This window comes from Daphnia pulicaria, chromosome 11, assembly GCF_021234035.1.
Source record: "Daphnia pulicaria isolate SC F1-1A chromosome 11, SC_F0-13Bv2, whole genome shotgun sequence".
Classification (NCBI taxonomy): domain Eukaryota; kingdom Metazoa; phylum Arthropoda; class Branchiopoda; order Diplostraca; family Daphniidae; genus Daphnia; species Daphnia pulicaria.
In genome coordinates this window covers 3,928,148-3,947,105 of record NC_060923.1, presented here as the reverse complement: position 1 = coordinate 3,947,105, position 18,958 = coordinate 3,928,148, and the positions used below count along the sequence as shown (strand labels likewise).

The 18,958-nt window shown below is 40.9% G+C and overlaps 1 protein-coding gene and 1 long non-coding RNA gene across 4 annotated transcripts in view; one reads left to right on the top strand and one right to left on the bottom strand.

The window, feature by feature from the left end:
- The window catches only part of LOC124315195 (probable G-protein coupled receptor No9), a 32,637-nt gene extending 16,255 nt beyond the window's left edge, over window positions 1–16,382 (bottom strand). For 2 of the 3 annotated variants that reach the window (XM_046780693.1, XM_046780694.1), the window contains exons 1-2: window positions 15,940–16,382; window positions 3,419–4,228 (exon numbers count right to left, since the gene is read on the bottom strand). The gene's annotated coding sequence lies outside the window, so the exon portion shown is untranslated. The remainder of the gene's footprint in view (window positions 1–3,418; window positions 4,229–15,939) is intronic. The other variant, XM_046780695.1, reaches the window with a different exon arrangement.
- LOC124315778 lies at window positions 6,680–7,532 on the top strand. The gene is made up of 3 exons (XR_006911666.1): window positions 6,680–6,938; window positions 6,993–7,083; window positions 7,320–7,532. It is a non-coding gene; the product is annotated as an uncharacterized LOC124315778 (long non-coding RNA).
- Window positions 16,383–18,958: the final 2,576 nt, after the last annotated feature.

The window sequence follows — 18,958 nt, the reverse complement described above, 5'->3', positions numbered from 1 at the left end:
CTGACTTCTATTTGTGTACTATTTTTATTTGTATTGTGCAATGTCAGGATGGATTATTATTGGCAGTGCGCTTTGCATGCCTTTCCATACGAATTGATCGATGCTGGGTGCGGTTATTGTGAAGTCATCCACTGACGCAGCACTTATTATTTGCGATGGGCAACTTTATGCTCGCGTCCGTACCTCTCTAATTGCGTGTTGCAACATCCGACCAAAGATCAACATCCAACAACTACTGCACTCTACCGATTTTTCTTTGGTCAGCCGCTCAAAGAATACAGGCTAGAATATACTGTCGCAGATTGTGACGACCCACGCGATAATCTACCGCCGAGTATCTATCTACCCGTAATATACCCTTCGTGAAAATATAACGATGGCGTGTGTCCACAGTTGATTGTTTATCGGCGAAAAATCAATTCGACCAAGGCCAGTAGTATTGATGCACAAATCGATCTGGTGTAAGTTTTGTTGGGTAAGAAATGGCGAATCATTTGCTGCCGCTACTGCGCTAGACAACAGAAATCCGCAGAAATCAATGCATATCGTACGTGGTCGCTGTTTGGCGACCCAAAGAAACCCGAAAAGTGTAAGTGACAAACTACAATATAATACTACTCTCCAAGACAGCCATATCGGGAGTCTATAATACAAAAGCGTCGTGCGTTCTCTCTCTCGGTGCGTGAATGAATATAAGACAAAAAAAACCATAATCCAGCCGTTCTCTCTTCTTTTGTTTTCTAGGCTATAGGGGTTGGTTGTTGTTCTCTTCAAAAGCCAAATGAGAACACACAGATGAATGGAAAGGTTGTCGTGACATTTGACGAGTTCCGAGAGCTGCGCCGTCGCCCGAGATATTATACTGGCGCGATAGATATCCTCAAAAACCCACTTTGTTATATTCCGCGTTTTTCTTCTTACATAATATAGATTTCTGTTTAGCTTGGCTTTGATTTCATTGTTTCTGACTTGCCTGCAATCACCAAGGAGTCGTTTCTTTTTGTTTTGTTTTGTTCTATAGAGATTTTTTCACGCAGTTGCTCGTGAGTGAAGATCAGAGTTGACGTTTTTGTCAGATTATTCCGCTGGCGTCGCAGTGAAACTCTATAGGGGTATTTCATTAGAGACACTGGACCTCTTTATTCCACCTTGTTACCTTTCTAAGGTTATTTGCGCTTATATATATAAACGAATGTATATAAAGCCCCCTGCTGACAGCTAAACGCTTGAAATTCGTGACGCCGTGAGCGCCATAGTTTGATTTATACTCAGTTCAAATCGATTCGCTAAAGAAAGATTATCAACGCCGTCTGTGATAATTCAAATGGGATTACAACAACGTCTAGGAAGAGATTTCATGACCTGGTGAACAGTTCGTATAGGGAGTTGCAGTTTATAATTGATGGAATAGGAATTAGAGCTCGGACACTTTGAGCGCCACATCATTTTTATTAGGGTTCCCTATTTATGTATGCAAAGCTAGATTGAAATCGGGATGGCAACAAGCAAATGCCCAAGGGTAAACTACTCCAAACTCCTTCATTATATTTTGACAGATATATTATTCAGGGTGTGACAACCAAAGTGAAAAACCTACGCCCAACCAGCTGTTGCCTATTATCTTGATGATCATTTGTCGCAAAACCCTTTTGGTCTAATTGTCAACTGAGTTCTAGTCTATTATAAGTAGAAAGAGATTCTTATATAAACATGATGCTGCAATTAGTATAATATGAAACCGCAAACAAATAGCATCGCTTGGGTATAAATTCTAGCAGAATTAATCAATTCCTCGGACTTAAACACTATATAAATCATTGGAAGAAAAAAGCCCATCCCATTTTCTTTTTTTTCTAGTGTCTGGAACACTCCACTTTTGACATCATCCGCGCTCTTGAGAAATGATGCAACACACTCGATTAATAATAGAGGCCAATTTTTAGCGCGTGCCATTTAAAAAATTGGCGACCGCAAACAAAATCATTTGCCAATAAATAAAAATGAGGGCAGCATAATACACACAAAAGCCTGATGGCGGCCGTGACGCATTATTATATATCAACTCCTCGCCCATTCTTGTTGCATAATCATATTCATATATAGCTCGCCCGGGGGGAAAGTTAATTGGCTGTGTCCGGATATACTATTGCTGCCTTTTATCACGGGGCAACAGCCGAGCCACTCTGCGCTGGATCAAGTCGTCGATTAATATAAGGAGCGAAAATATATTAAGTCTTGAGCGTGAGTGGCGACCAGATTATTCTATTGACTTGGCCAGAGATGCGTCTAATACATTGAAAATAACCGACTTGGTTTTCATATTTCCAGCAAACTGGGAGATGAAAACGCGCGGACTATCGTCCAGTCATTTCTTTTTTTCCCTCCGACACTCAGCATCAAATCTGACAAATTAGCAGCGTCACGCTCTCATCACGACTGGACCCTTCACATTTTAATTTCACCTTCAGAAGCTGCTGCCAATGACGTAAGAAGAAAAAAAGAAATCCTAAAGGTTTTTTAAAACTGGGAGATGATGATGACCCGTCCTCGAACATGTTCGCAGCTTATAGCGCACAGAAATAAGCAGGTGGAATATAATAGCATTCACGACTCTAATATTGAGGCGCCAAATTCAAAATTATTTTTAAAAAAATTAACAGAAATGATTTTTGTTTGAGCCTTTTTTGTAAATTTTTCGCATGGCTCTTGGCGACATATCAGCTTCCGGGGAAACCCTAACATGGGCAGTGTGACCTTACACGTACACTGGGATAGAGCACGTCCAGTTGATTCCAGTTTATATTTTTCTTCTCCAGGCTATACGCTCTCCCTACAGACTTTTATAGTTATACAATAAGGAGATCACTTTGAAAAGAAAGAAAAAAACTGATCTGCATAGACAAGTATCCTAGAGCAGGTTACGTGTGTCAATCAACTGTGAAAAAAGCGTTGGGTGTTGCATATGTCAGCCCCACCCGCGAAGCCTTGACGGTCCGGAATATTTTGACTCGGACAGAATAATTCAAAACAAACGAAGGGGGTTAATAACAACTGCACCATTTCGATTCAAAAATAAACAGGAAATACCAACTGAGATGAGTACATCAGATACAGGAATCATAATGTTATTTTGGCGGGACGTTTGAGAGATGAAACTGCAGTTTCTTGGCTGACTTGTTTCCTGATTCTCAGACGAATACCTGTGATTGTCAGTGCTATGGTATGTGTGACTATTGATATCCGACGACGCCCAAAATTTGAAAAATAAAAATCAAATTGAACACGTCGCACCCAGTGGCCCAGAAACCAATCTTTGGGGCGTTTCCAGTTTAAATTCTTAACTTTAACGAGCTCCGATATTTTATATATGAAATGTCGCCCGCTATAAGTAATATAAGTCTATAATAACAGGTCCTACCTGCAAAATGGTACGAAGAGGTTCACAGAAGAGCAGATGGTCGTTCGTCTAGCACTTAGTTAAATTGGAATCCGCCAAATAAGTAAAGTCCGAATGATATCCAATATACAACCCCCCCACTTTGGCGGATGATGTCTATAAATGTTGTCGATCTATCGATTATTTGTGTTTGTTGAAAATCGGGTGCGGACTTGTTGACTCGGCAACCGACCAGAGACGACTGAACTTGAAATTTGACCAACACAGCTCTCACGCCCAGCAGCAGCCAGTGCACTTGTGCGGGATGCTGTGGTGTCTGTAACAACTTTTAGTCGTCGGGCTGATATATAAGTCGTCGCCAATTTAGCCCAGCAACTCTCCAAAAGAAGGGAGTGTCAAGGGCTGTGCAGCGTCGTGCGTCCTATCATTACGTGAGCCGATATAGCGTCGAAACGTATATATTTCCTTCTATATAATTTATTAAGTTGTTGTATTATATTTTGACCTTTGGTTTCCGTTTTCTTTTGCTTTCACTTTTATCCTCCCCGGCCCCCCACTCGCTTCTTTCTTGATTCTCGGATTATACACGAACTCTTCACACCCAAAAGTTCTTTTCAGCATCTGCCACCACAAATCATTTTGGATCTAGAAGAGCGTGAAAATCCGGTGAACGTGCGAACGCCGACGATTTTTATTCACTGGCGATTCTCACTCCCGATATATTTTTATATATGTACAATGACGCAAGTCGTCTATTGTTTTTTCACTATGCCGTCACCATTCTTAAGCTGAAAAGCTCGATGATTGCTCTCCAAAGTCCCTCGTTACGACCTAAAAAGATAATACAGAACAGAAATAAATTTCGAGTGAATTGGGGTCAGATTAAACTAGCTGCACCTATGTATGTATAGAATTCATTAGACTGTAATACGAATATATTAAATAATCCGTCAGGGTATCTCTCATTCACAGCAGAGTCGGAAACTTTTGACAATGCCAAAAGTTGGCCAGCAACAAAGTCGATTCGGTAATTGGTGATGTCGATTCAATAACAATACACCGACCGAACATGCACGCGGCAATGTTATTTGCATAATGGATTCCCCCTTGGGGATAATACCATCGACCCTATAAAACTCCTCGAGCACTTTATCTTTGGCTTTAATGCTATAATCCACGAAATATATACATGGATGAAGAATAAAATGGGAACCAACCAAATCTTCGACATTGAAATTTGTAGTGGCTGATGCCGCTGGAAAATGTGTCGAACATATCCAGTCCGCATTACAATAATTCCGTTAGTCTGCAGCAGCAGCAGCCTCTTATATTTGAATAGTATATGGCGGCGGTGTCTTTCACGTTTATGTTTAGAGATGGAAAAGAGATTACCACACACATACACGGATGCTGGGCGCGCATTACTCACGTTATATCTGTCATCGAATGATGTATGGGCCTCGTGTTGGCCTTTTTGGATTCTTTTTTTTTGACATAATAAACGAGGAAAATTTTCTTTCTGTCTTCTTTTTCCTGCCCAGTGTGATGCCACCCTTCTATATGTCGGCGTCATTTGTCATTTGCAAACCTAATCTGCCATGTGTCCTGGTCTGTGGCCGACTGAGATATTATACTAGTCTTCTGATGAGATGGTAGTCCCACACGCTCCTACCTGGAATCGACTGCTGGGGCCATATCCTGTTGGTTTCCTGACGTAATGCGCCTGGGCGCTTTCATCTTTTTCGAGTTGAACGTATTTAGTACATCAGCGGAATCTGTGTCAACTTAACTTGGACTACATTTATAGATTTGACTAACAAGGACAGCGCCCTGGATCAATGGCGGTCGGTCGGATAACCACAGTACAGGTGTATTCACTTTTTCTTTCTTCGGCCATTTTGATTTAATTCGGACACACCCTACATGCTACGGGGGATCTCTCTAATGATTCATTAAACTTGTATACATACTATAGGAGCGGCCCATAGGAAATGAAAGTATAGAGTTTAAAAGCCGGCCGACGTGCGTGAGTCTATGTGGACATGCGTGTGACACGCCAAATGTCTCCAGGGGACACAACAGCCGCTAGCTGTGATAGCACCTTATATATATATTTCTGTATATAGGGCGCAGCAATCAACGGAACTGGACCTAGACATGTTTGAAATGCACCGCAACTTCAAAAAGCGACACGCCACTCTGAACAGCGGCTGCCATGCCAACACGCGTTCAGAATCAGACATGTAGTATGTTTATAACTTACTTTCTACATCTCTAAATATTTCGGCTATTGACGTAACTTATTGACAGTCGATCCAGCAGTGTGCGTTATAACTCGCGATAACGTTTTGACAACCGCAGTTGTAAACTCGCTGTTTAGCAATTTCAACAGATTTGGACTTTATTGATCGATATACTATTGACATGCACATGTATCAAGCGATTAGTCGCGACAATCTCAAAGCGAAATTGTCAATGCTAAATAGACGTATTACATAAGATATAGGACAACTCACGCAACCGGGTGATTTAGGTGTCCTGGAAAAATAAAAATGGCCACCGATTTGCTGCGATTACATAACAGCAATTTGTCATGCATAACTGTACTAGCATGCAGTGAGGCCCTCTTTTATCTGTTATGTGACCCATCACGCTATATCACATATTGCGACAGAAATTAATTTTGCAAGACTTTTTCATGTTTGTTATTTCTTTCGCAGTCGGCGCCGTATTATCCAACGAACACGGGACAGACAGACGAAATAAATATTATACGACGCCCAGAATAAAAATGTGCGTTGCTATACTACACGTCAGCTACGGCACCACATTGTCTCGGAGGATGAGAAATGGCGCTTTTATATGGTCGTCATATTATTCTCCATAGACGACGTTTTATTGTTTTCACGTTTCTTTTTTTCTTTCTTCAAAGAAATGGCCACGTGACCAGGTTGCGTACATCATATAGCAACGGGATTGTAACTAGGCTACCGGAAGGTCTTCCGCATGCAAAATCCAAGGTTACAAACTGGATTGCGAATGATAATGAAATTCGACGTCTTTCAGGCTGGAAGCTTTTGACGGGAGTTACGTAACGAGAGTTCAAACGTTTTAACTTTTGACGGGTGGGTGGGTGGCTGGGAGGGCGGATTTTTAAAATCGATTTTTTAAATGTGGTTAATTAGAATATTTGTGTCGTCTGCTGTCGTCTACTGTCTGCATTCCGAAAAAGCAAAAAGAGACGAAGGTTCAGATATTTTCTATCATAGAAAACTCAAAACTGTACGGATCACTGGTTTGATGGAAACGTGTATACGTGGCTGCAAGAGAAATAGCAAAACAAAATAAATGTGGTCGTCGTGTGAACTTATTTGGTGTCGTGACTCTCGATCCACTCCTTGAGCTGTTTCTCAGGCAGATAAAACTAAGAATATGAATAAGAATTACCATGAATGATTTTGGGAGCTTATAGAAAAGAGTTAAACCAGGTTCTAAATTTGTGATATGCTGGTGGCAGACTACAGTGACTAGCATTTATCATGTATGCTGTCAATGCATGGCAGAGTTTCCTTTCTAAACCTTTACCTTTTTGCAGATTTCAGGCCTGAACCACCCATCGAAAACACAAGATGTGCAAGTTTTGATACTGACCCGTCATCACCAACAATCTCAGCATCATCAATTGGGTAATGATCTTTGTTACTTTTATTAGCCTGTGACATACCATGTATTTTAATGGTGCCTGAAGCATAAAAGGGTTAAGTGTGTTACATCTTACATGTAAATCTTATCTTTGTTAATCCTGTTTAACAACAAGGAGTTACCCAATGTCTTCTATCTAACTTTTAAACTTAACTTTTAACCTTACTTGTTGTCTCTGCAAATTTTTTTCGTAACCCATTTTTTTTAATTTTTTGCTTAGATAAACAGCTCCTAGTTTGATTGGAAAAACTCTGTCCTCGTGTACACCCATGTGAGTGTGGGGGTATTCACGAGGACCCCTTTTCCTATCCTGCCTGGTGTCAACTTTACTGAGGATCCTGGCTGCACTGTGGATGCCTGGCTGTGGATTTCCCAGGCTTAAAGGTAGGACAAATGTCTCTCCCTATTCTTCCTTTTTTGTCTATTTGGTGGCCGAAAATTTCTGATACAAAACGGAGTACGATTATTCCTGATCTTAACTTTAACTGGAACTGTTTTCTCTAGCCGTTTTTGTTGTCTCAATCAGGGTTAATTATATAACTCATTCGCAGAGTGACTGCTCATCAGGCTTGTTTTATAGCTCATCCCCACTTTATCTGCGGGCAAACAATCAAATTCAAAAAAAATTTTAATTTTAAACACTTCCAACAATGTGCAAAGTCTATAAAATTGTATGTCCAAGAGTGACCTGCCGCCACACCGGCATCTCCTCGTTCCATTTGACTGCTATTATCATATCTCTAAATGATAATCATATATGTTGATCAATTTGCGTCAAGGTCGCCTATAATCTGCGTGAGAATCGTCTTATTTTCTAGAACAAAGTTAATTGGCGTTTATAGGAGAATAAAGGGCGGGGGGGGGGGGTCTGGGCCATTTGAATTTTATTGTCGACTACTACTCATCTTTTCAGCTCTAACAAATCAATTGTGCCACATGCTGTAACATCAATTCAAATAGAGAATAATGTGCACAACGGAGCCATTGTTGTCGTAGAGTGTCTCACGTTGACAGTATAGTGCTGCGACAAACAACATCCGGCGTCTATACTGTATAACCCCCCCGCGTACATTGAATAATTTATACGTCTCACATTACAACAGAGTGGCAGCGAGTGGCGGCTCCACTCTGTCGATTTTTTTTGTTTCACGCATCAATCCGTAAACGCTAAACGGTATGAACGATCTCGATGGAAACAACAAGCGAAGCGGGAAAAACCAAAAAAAAAACAAGACGCGATAGAAACCAATATCAACACCCAGCAACAAAACTGCCAAAAGCTCCCCCCAGCAAAACCAATATGAAATGAACGATATAATATGCCGGCGTGAGTCTGGTTACCGCAACCGATACGGGAAATGAACGAATTCGCCATAGTCGAAATTTGCAAACCGGCACGTGAGTGACGGTCAAATCAAAGTCAATATAAAAGAAGCAACCACGACATTTATTGCGTAACTTACTTTTTCTTTCACTTTGGCTTATCTCTTATTCGACCATTATTACTTTGTTTGGATTATGTTACGTAAATCAATGCGCATTTTGATTGGTCGAAAGTAGGTCAGCGTAGAGTGTGTGTTCAACCGAGATTTTACGTAACCGACTATAATATTTGTTATGAGTAAACATAGGCAGTTGTATATACAACTGCCGATGTTCACATCAGAGCTATTTCTTTTGTTGGCCAATCAATTTATCGATGCGCATCAGGACGCCATTTACTCAGCTGTTTTCTTATCATTTCGTTTCTCCTTTGATAGATATAGTCTCTCACGCATTTCCTTCCGATCTAATGATGGCAAACAAACAAGGAAAAATCCAAATGTATTTCTATGAGTTACTGCGGCTCATTCAGCGACTAGATAATAAGGAAAACAATCGGCTCGATAGTGGGATGGGGGATGGCCTAGGAGCGGACGCCCATTTCCCGCTGTCGAAGATGAACGGAGACGAGTTGACACATTGAGTGAATGTCTTTCCCCCCACTCTATAACCTCCGATGACCCCCTTACTCGGCTGCCATCTTTGACGTTGTTGTTATTTTTCTTATTGTCTATTCTATCGCGATGTTAGATCTAGTTCTCTACCGTACATTGTACAGTGGAGAGATATTATTGGCACTGAACCCACTAGTCGCAGTTGATGGATGATGGCGAGCAAGGGTTCGTCGACCGCTATACACAGATGCCCAAAATAGAAGGCAATATACTATTTTTATTGTGATCCTTGTTGTAGTAGTAGTAGGCACTATATGGACGCTGTGTGAACAAGAGAATTATTGAATAAGGCGAATAGAAAAATAATGTTACAAGTGAACACAACTCTCCACTCCGAAAGATCTCGCATTTTTCTGATTTTGCCGAGTGTCGAAATATAGACGCTGATTTTCTTTTCATGTTATTTCTCGTCTTCTTACATAACATTTTTTCTTTTTCACATCGGCAATATAAATATAATAGAGAGCCCCCTTTATGCAACTTTTTTTTACTTTCGGCTATTTCCTGTTGATGTCGTATCATTTGGATTCTTTCCACCGGCAACCAACTCAATTTTTTCTTGACTACACACGTCGGTACATTTTCTTTTTGAGCCTTTATTGGGAGATATGATCGTCTTATTTGGACACGCCCTTAAATACCTATTTACCTATAGACCCGAGAATCTCGGGTGGGATTTTACAGCTTTATGCATCTCGGCTCGAGATAATATAAAGCTGTAAAATATAGATGAGGCTTATTAGCATGTTCTATACGAGGGCCGTAATAATATTCAAACATTTAATTTTCCGAAAATAATTTCCTAAATGAACATTTGGGATTACCCGAGTTTCCCGATGGCAGTTAAGATAAGTCTATATAAAGGAACAACCTTTATTTTCTGGTATATCGCCTGCCAATTAAATTGAGATTAGGAAATCTTATCGTCGTTATATCGTGCGAGGGACAATCTATAAAGTTATCCTCTAAAAGTTTAGCCATGTTACGCCCAAACTGCGCCCAAATACTTTCGGGAATTTTTGCTCTACATTTAAGTGTCTTATTACCTCGAACGGTACACGCTTGACGATATAACAGTTGGCACAATACAAGAATCAATCGGTTCTCCAACGGACATGTCCAGAAATGTCTTTCATTCTGCCTGAATTTTCAGTTGGAACTGCTGAAATCGATTTGTCGTTTTGCGATAACCAACAAGACATACAAGTCTCTCCAAGTACACTATCTGACGTCCGAAAACTTGTATAACAACAGTCACAGACTATCGCTTCTCTTTTGTTGTCGTTCCATCTACTTAGAGACACGTGAATTCCGACCGACTGTCTAACCCCAGAAAGTTGGGGGCCATCAACTTGGCCAAATGCCAAGTCGATTCTTCGTATATCCTAACCCCGACGGTATATTAGTACAATCACTATGGCCCTATTGCTGATTGTATCTCTGCTGTCTGTCCCCGTGCTGACCTTTACCACATCAATTGGCAACGGACTCGTCAGCGCGCCCGCTTGAATGACTCGGACCGACATTGATTTCCTTTGCTCATATATAATGGCCAACAGACATATACCCGCCGGGGTGACAGTGTCTCAGAGTCAATATAAGTTGGACTGGCAACATCATACACAAAACGGGTGATGGTTATTATTATTATTACATATAGTGAGGGCATGTACACAGCTTGGCTTCTGATGTTCAATCAGCATCCAGCGCGCTATGCTTGCGCTTTTATTCCGGCCCCCCACCCCTTTTATGTCGGGAACTTCCCGCGGACGCCCGGCCAGAGCTGGACGAAGAGTCTGCGGTCAGATAAAAGAATAGACACACACACACACACACACACACAATGAGATATGGGACGCGTTGACTCGGGTCAGCCGCGTCTCTGCTCTCAATAGATGAAAGGGAATTGATTTCTGGCGTCATTCCAGTACATAGCAGCAGCAGCAGCCGCATGTATAGCCAAGCCATTGATGGCCTTTTATATATGAATTGTACGAGACGACTTTGGCTGCTGGGCTGGTCCCAAGCACACGCGGTCCATTTCCAGCTCGTTACCTTTTGTGTCGATGGCCCTTTTCTCTCCATTCATATAAACGGACGGGTGAGCAGAGAGAATTGCGCAGCAAGAGCATTCGCCACATTTATATTTCTATAAGGGGAAGAATCAAAACTAAATATATAAAAGAATCAAAGTTCGGTTGAATTTCATCGAGCTGCCATTATTGCGGAATATAGATTGCATAATCGCTAACAAAAGGAAATGAAATTCCCCAGACTTTCTCTATATTTTGGGTCCGACTTGATATGCTGCAGGAAATTAATTAAAAAAGAGTTGCATGGCGAAATGAGCGTCTTCAACGATCCCGACAAATATTCTGTGACATAATAATTTCGGGACGCACCAACCGGATTCATTTCGGTTCGTCATTTTATAACCGATGATTTTTTTTCCGAGAAATTATATAAGATCGGCGGGATAGTTATCAACATATTTTCTGCCTGTAGCCCATCACGAACGGCCGCTCCAATTGAATGGAATAATTATTCCCGCCAGTACCACGTCCATCGCTCATATAGCTGCGGTAATAATGCGGAATTAATTACAGCCAATAAATAGGAAACGAATGTACAGAAAGAAAAAGTGTCGAAATAAAGTGTGAGACTGTCAGAAATTTATATAGCGGACAAATAACACGTTATGCCCGCCAGCAGCTGGGCAGCGTTGATCGATACATCCTATATTATACTCCCCATCCATTTATAGACTAGGGTACAAAGAATACTATATAGTAGAGCGTAGAGCTCTAATGTTATCAATTATTATTATAATTGAAATAAAAGTTGGCTGATAAAATAATGTCGCCCCCGGTAACTGATCGATCTCTTTGCTTTTGATTATTCAATTACAAGATGGAAATGAATAGAAAAATCAACACACGCCATTCACCGCCGTCAATCATCCCCAAAAATACAAGTAACGATTTTACCGATTTTAACCGCGCCAGATGATGGAATTCAAATTGACGTGACTGTTGTTGTGTGTGTGGCTCGAGCGATTGTTTTCATTCAAATCCAATTTCTACATCTATTTGTTTTGTCGACAGTTTCAATCGTTGGTGTGATTGGCAGCACACAAAACAAACCGAAAATCTTTCTTTAAGCTATAGTATTCCGCTCGTTTTTCATTACGTTTTACACAACCGCCGTGAATATATAAATCAATCAAAAAGGCAAAAGAGCACGCCGTATAATACGCCCAGCATATTTGCGATAAGAAATCGGCCGGTGGTTTATTCTTTTTTTTATTCCGGATAAAAGACGATGCCGCCTCAAATAAATTTGATTTTCCCCGGCACGTGAAATATCTTATACCGGACATGTGTACACACAGTACACAACTTTTGTTTTATTTTTATTGCCCATCACTCTTGTTGTTGTTGTTGTTGTTTCAAACATTTCCTTTCTTCTTTGGGGGCCTTCCGGCGACGCTTTCAAAAGCATCCATCGTTTTGTGTGTGTGTACACACATTTTTCAATTTGCATATACAGCGTCTGCGTTACATCACGAAGGACACACTTTCGCCATATCCTTGTTGTGCGAAAAAATTATTTCCACTGGGGAAGCAGAAGTTTAAATCAAATGGATCGGAGAGTTTGTTGCCGAGCGGATGAAATATGGTACGTGTGAGATCCAACTCAGTCCAGATCTAAAGCCTTGACAGATGTTGGGCGATGAGTACCAGGGGGGGTTAACTCAGTGTCAGCTGACGTTCACTATTACCAAAGGCTATATAGCAGTAGCATATTAGATATATATAACGTTCGTTCACGTTAGCAAAAAGGAAAAAAACAAAATTTTGTTATTCCCCAAATTCCTCCGGGGCTCCGCTTTGCAGCAGTGAGAAGAAATCCTTGCGGCTCTTCTAGTTTGTACGTAATCCCCCCTCCACAAGACATTGAATATTTTCTAAACGAAAAAAAAAAAAAAAAAATCTCGGGCTGCTGCTGCTGCCATTCGAACGACGCTATATTTAACCGCGGGACTATTTAAGCTCGACGCTCGGGATTCACAGTTTCCTCTTCACGTGGGGAAAAAATAAACGTACAAATCTTTTGACAAGGTAATAAAGGTTAGACGAAAGTATCTATATGATACAACTAACAAATCAAAATGAAATGGTTTTTTATTATTATTATTATGATTGCGATTATTCAAATTGCGCGCACAAATGTGTTACATACTGTTATCGATGATTATGACGTAAGAAAATCACTGGAGGAACAAGGAAGATTTTTTATTCCCAGCCCAAAGGCCAACGAGTTGTTGTATAAGGAATAATATCCATTGAAACGTCAATTTTCAAGGTTTCCGATTATTATGGACCCGCAGTTTCAGCTCATTAAAATTAGCATAAAATTGTGTATTGGTTATGGTGCGATGCGTTTACGTGAAATCACCAACGGTAGTAGTGACTACAGTGAATGCGCTGCTGCCATTTTTCCTGTTTTGAAGGAAACCTTGCGGTTTACGTCGTTACGATGACAATGACTGTCAGTCGGAATGAATTTACACGAATGAATTATTATTGCAAATGCGATAACGGATAGCTAGGCAACTTTCACAGCAGCAACAGCAGCAAAACCGAAGGTCAGAGTTGGGAAAATGAAGACTTTTGGGGCTGCGCTGTTTGTTGTTATCATTTCCTATTTTGCGCGAATAAGAACAACAACAACATCATCAGCCCTTTTACGTAACAGATTCCTCAATTAATAATAATGCCAAGTCAACAGATAGAGCCATTCGAAGCTATCGCTATATGGAAATGACCCAGTCTCTTTTATAATTTCATCCTTCCAAAAAGGTCAAACGAATCAACAAGTTTTGATTTCCCCCAGCAGATTCAAGGTCCCTCCCCACAGTCGTCTTATTGTGAAATCAAACGAAATGTCGGCGATTGAGATCCAAATCTGAACAGGAATATATTATCCATCATTCCAAAAATGTCAAAAAAAGCGGAGAAAAATCGAGAAATTTTCGCTGAAAGTCAAAGTGTGATGATGGAATATGGCGAAAGTATTCTTTTTTTTTGGACGACTTGACCAGAATATTTCACACGTCGTGTGTTCTCATGCAGTCTCTTTCCCAAATAAGAGCTCCGCAACAAAACTTTTGTTGCGGTTTCTGCGCAGATATATTGACCAAAGGTCGAGCGGTTACTTCTACGTGGTTTATGGCAGCCCAGCAGCAGCATTGGCAAAAAGGAAAAAGGAAATAAAATAAAACGCTGAAATGTTATAACTTATGGCAGGTCGTAATCGTAAAAATCACGTGGGTGTGAAATGGCTTATTGCGCAACACACACGCCACCTCTTCTTCCTTCTCCTCCTTATTCTATTTTTATGATTATTCCATCCCCGTGCGCGCTTTCCAACCTTTTCTGATGTGTTTCTTTTGGGAGAAAAGCCATTTGTTTCTTTCTTTCTGTTTTTGGGAAGATGGTCCGGTAGAATCATCCCCAAATGGACATCTTTTCTTATATCCCGCCGACCTCTTTTCTATATACCCGTTAATAATGCAGCACAGATGAATAAGACACACACAACTCTCCTTTTCACCTTAATTTAATCACCTGGTGATTATTATTCTTCTTCGTTTGCCTTGTTTTCGTTTTTGTGCTGGCATTGAATTTGTGAAACAAAAAGACAATAGACAACAGCCGGGGAGATAACGACGAAAACAATCGGTTGGTCCCCAATGTGTTCTTCCAAGGTTCTTCCACATTAGATAAAACAAAAGACACAAATGTCCAACAACAACCAAAAAGAACGACGAAAACTTTTTTTTTGTTTTTTGAATGGGTGGCACGTACACACACCTCCCTATACTCTTATCTTATACAAGTCTCAAGATTGAATGTGCTGGAACTTTTTTATTTATACTATCACGGTCTAGCCCATAGAGGAAAAATGAACTCCCGACCCTATACAAACACACGTCCAAAAGTCAAAGTTTCTCCTCACTGTATAGGGTTTTTAGATGGATACCACTTGTATTCCCGGCTGCTTATTTTCGTATTGGTCTAAACCGGATTCTTTTTTTTTTCAAAAAATTCTGGTCTCTGCGGCCAGCACATCGGTTGATGACTGCTGGGCCGCTCGTTTTGTCTCTGTATATTCCGACCTTTTTCTTTTTTTCTTTCTTTCTTTCGTTATGGAATGCCGGTAGTTTCTTATATGGAGAAAACACACCAAGCTTTTTTAGGATATACTACCAGGAACCACATACGCTTATATAGGCGGAGCGCCATGCGGCCCGGCAATATTTAACGGGAAGTATGACCTATTAAGTATGCATGGCCGGGCTCTCGAGCTTGCTGCTGCTAGAGCTTAGACTGCCCTGTTGCATACTCATCAATGCTGGCCAGCTGGCCAGCAGTCTAACGATTTCTCTCTTGATGTTTCTTCTTCCCAATTTCTTCCTTTCCTTTCATTCCTGTTGGGTTAGCGCATCCTTCTTGTCATGGACTTTGTACGTCCGGCCCCTGTTTCTTCTTCTTCTCCACTACAACATCTTTTGGCTCACTCGAGCCGACTTGTCGTTATTTGTCTTATGTACAGCAAAGACTAGTTGGGCGCATCGCTATATTGAAAATAACATAGCCAACTCTACTAAATATTTATACATTAAACGGCTAGAGATATATCTGGTGCCTGACAGTCCGCCTGTTCCAGCTTAATCGAAATGTACATGCAACAAAAATAGCGCGCTCAACACTTTTTGATTATTCAGCGAGCGCGCGCAAATGGCGAAATGTTTAACAATTCAAATGGAATATTCCGAACCTGCTAGCGTGTCTGTGTATAGCGAAAGAACCGGATCCGGTCTCACTGGAAGATGATGATATAATAAGACGATCGAGCGATGGAAATTCAACTTGTATGGAGAAAACTTGGACGTCTTATGCGCGCGAGTTGAGATTATATAATCCGTTCCAGAAAAGATTGCAAAATCAAGTGGACACATCAATCACTAGCAACAACATAACAAAACAAGCCGAGAAAAGTTGTCGACTCAGTAGTTACACAACAGAGTTCATTTGACGATAACGCCAGCGAGTTTTGTGTATAACACTTTGAACTGATGGAGTTGTTAATAAGAGATTTTTCTTCCCAGTATTTCTAAGAGTGTTGTTTCTTAGTATCGAAACGAATGAAACATCACACACATAACAGCGGGGAATTAAAACAGTTTTTGAGCGGGACCGGGCAGGGGGTTCTTGACTTGGCGCCCGACAGAAGGCGACTGTTGAGACGGTTGAACTTGAGGGCCGACCACTATCTAGAAAACGCTCCGTGCGGCACACACACATTCAGTGTGGCCAGCACAGCCCGGCAGCTGGACGACCCCCTTCCAGATGTTTATATAGCCAATGCCCAGTGCCTTTAATAGAAGCGTTTGAGTTATATAACCCAGGAGAGATTTGAAGACTCTTTACTACATACGCTTAAAACTCTCATAATCAGATCTAACGTGACATAGGGGGGCAAATCGGCTCTTGTATATTTCTGGCCACATCTAAAATAGCCGGTCCAATCGCGGGAGATGGACGATCTCTCTTTCTAATCGGGAACAGATGTCAGAATCTAATTATTCATCCCTGCGCTTGTGTATTAGTTTGGCTAATGAAAAACAATGGGTCCAAGAACAAGTTATGACGCAATACTCACTTGAAGAGGAGCCGATAATTGATGGCCGTGCTTGAAACGCAGAGAGAATAATCCATCGCAATAGTCTCTCTATCCATAATCAAACGGCAACTTGATTTATAACTGCGCGGTATGGTTCTTCTTGTATTTATAGATTGTCAATCAAAGTAAACCTGTGCCAAAACCTGTTTCACAAGTGTAAAATCAATAATGAAATCTACACGTATATGGAATTCGTCTGGAATCTGATCAATTTTTTAAAAATCCATTTGGGTACATTTATAGGATGCGCAAGAAAACCCCCCACATCCAGTTGTTCAATATGCGCGCACTTGAAACTCTGCACTTTACTTTGATCCGTTTTTATTTTGGCGTTGTAGTGCGCAACGTTTCATCGTTTTACAATTTACTTTTTTTAAATTTCCCGTTTCCTTTACCACAAGGTTATTAGAGTTTCTCTCTTTTATAGTCATATAGCATGTATTGATTCCAGCGACCTTAGATGCAATTCCAGGAGAGAGATATTATACATATTGAGATATCCAACCGAGGGGCGGCCCTTAATAAATTCGTATAATCTTTTTGTGTGTTGGCGAAAGTGATCGATGATGGCCATCTCGGCCATGGTCAACCCAAATGGCCTGACCTGCACTGGGGTTTCTAATGGAACTGTTTGATGTCCACAGCACCCGCATTTTGAAAAAAGAACATTTTGATTGCACATCAGGAAAGTAGAGCAGAGATTGGGTAGGCCTATACACGAAGGACCCTGATGTTATATCCTTATAGTATACAGAAATGTTTGCGTAGAGGATTGCGGGTGGAACAAGCTCTCGGAGACCCAGTTTATCATGTCGGGAAATATGCGTGGACATGCGTTTAACACGACACACGTCTGCAGGGGACAGTTGCTCCACTTTGCTCTAGGCATTTCAAGGGAATCTTCTGCACAGGGTTAGATAGGCGCAACAACCAACGTATACATCGATTTTTGAACGTTCATATTTTATTGTCCACTTTGGTGATTAACCCAGTTATAGTAGAGAGACCTCCGTAGATTATATGGGCCTCTATATGTACACAGAGCAACACAATGTGTACCTATATAGGGCCCGGTTGTAATCAAATTTCCGGTCCGGAATAATACGGCACGCAACTCCTAAAAGGGATAACCTTCTTAGTACGTGTATAATACGCCGAGTGAATAAATGACACCTGACATTTCTGATTCAATATAGAAATTTATAGGATTGGGCAATAGAGACGTTCAGGTTTATAACCAAATTCACGTCCGCACAAATATTTTGAAAGCGTTTTGGCCTACGTCATCGAAGATTCGAATGCGTCCAGCACAGACGTGAGACGGACAAATCAGTCGGTCACGGACCCGACAGCGCTGAATCTATAAACATGTTCCTGCTCTTGTACACGGCAGCAACATTTCATTCGGCAACAGCACCGATCAATATACATACACCGTGCTGGCCGATCTCTATTTAAAAAGAAGAAATAGATGTACTTCGCGATGCCATGTTTGGATGCCGTGTGCTGTTGGTTGTGTAAACTGGGGGGTCATCAATCAACGGAAACGGCGGGGGGTTCAAAAATAGATGGAGACTATCCAAATAAATATCTCTGAAAGTTATACAAGACAATTGATAAATTCGTAGAGTTAAGGTGAGTTTACCAGAGTAATGGCGTTCAAGATAGATGGTGGGGCATACCAATGTTAATATCTCTTCATCATTAGTGGACGGCGCAGGATAGTCGTTGGTTCATTAGAGTTGCGTGACATAAGAAGAAGAGGACAGCAGCCTGGAGAAAGTAAGAAAAGTAACTCGATTCTTTTTCGTGTCGCATGTGGAAAACAATGGCCGACAGGTCAAACAGGAAACGAAGAGAATATAAGGCATCGGATTTCTGACCATAAGCGATGAAATTTATTGAGATTAAATGAGGGAGTTTTAATCAAATCTATGCTATATTATTCCTTAGAGTCAAATCAATTTCCGTGCGCAATAATTGTACACTGAGTGGGTTTGATCAGTTCCGCTCCACCTCCGAACTAGCACTTAGTTCCGATCTAATGACGACAAATGAATAACAAAATGCAAATATAGTTACTCCGGTCTGTAAGTCTAATAAGAAATATAAG